Below are 854 nucleotides of genomic sequence, written 5' to 3' on the forward strand. Positions count from 1 at the left end.
TTATGTTGTCCTCACAAAAACCATGACTGCTGGCTCCTAGAGGTTAAGTAATTTGCCCAAGGTCACACAGTGAACGATACAGTCAGGATTTAAATCTCAGCACTGTTTCTAGAGTCCATGCTATAAGGAGTTGCCTCCTTGGCCTCTGACCTCCTCCCCAACAAGGACACGTGTCTTTAGCTTCTGTGGGAAATGAAATCACAGGATCCCAGGGCAAGGACTAGGGGGTAAATTTCCCTCTGCCTCACCTACAGGAAGAGGACTCAGGGATGGATGGAAATTTCTCACAGCAGGGAGAAGGGGGCTTCCAAGCGGCAGGGGCCTTGGAGGTCCCCAGAGAGAAAAAGAGGGTGGGCTGGAGCGGGAGAAAAGGCCTGGCTGGGATATGGGGGAAACGATGAGTTGAGTGACAGCACAGGATCCTACCTAGTTCAGGGCCTCTTAAACCCAACATAATCTTGGGCAAGTTCTTGCTTTTCTCCAAGCCTCAGTTTCTCCGTTTGTAAATTAAGCGTAAATACTGTGTAAGACCTTCTCCCGCCCAAAGAAGAGGCATCTTGAGTCCTATGAGGGAAAAGGCCCAGCACGGACCACCAGGGAGGAGGGCAGAGAAAAGGCGCTGTGTAGGGTCTCTGGGTCCAGCTGGAGATAGAACCGGGTGGGCCTCGGACCTCAGCCCGGCAACCTCATCCCGGGTGACAGGGCCGGGCTAAGATACCCGGACCTCTAGTGTGCGTGTGTGTGGGGTGGATGGGTCAGGGCCCCGCACGGCCCGGGGTCGCTGCTCTGCGGGATGCGCCCACTCTTCCCGCACTCCGGCCCTCCACAAGGGAGTCGCAGTCCCGCGGGGAGGC

The sequence above is a fragment of the Fukomys damarensis genome, unplaced genomic scaffold (assembly GCF_012274545.1).
Source record: "Fukomys damarensis isolate Sample0158 unplaced genomic scaffold, DMR_v1.0_HiC HiC_scaffold_16, whole genome shotgun sequence".
NCBI classification, from domain to species: domain Eukaryota; kingdom Metazoa; phylum Chordata; class Mammalia; order Rodentia; family Bathyergidae; genus Fukomys; species Fukomys damarensis.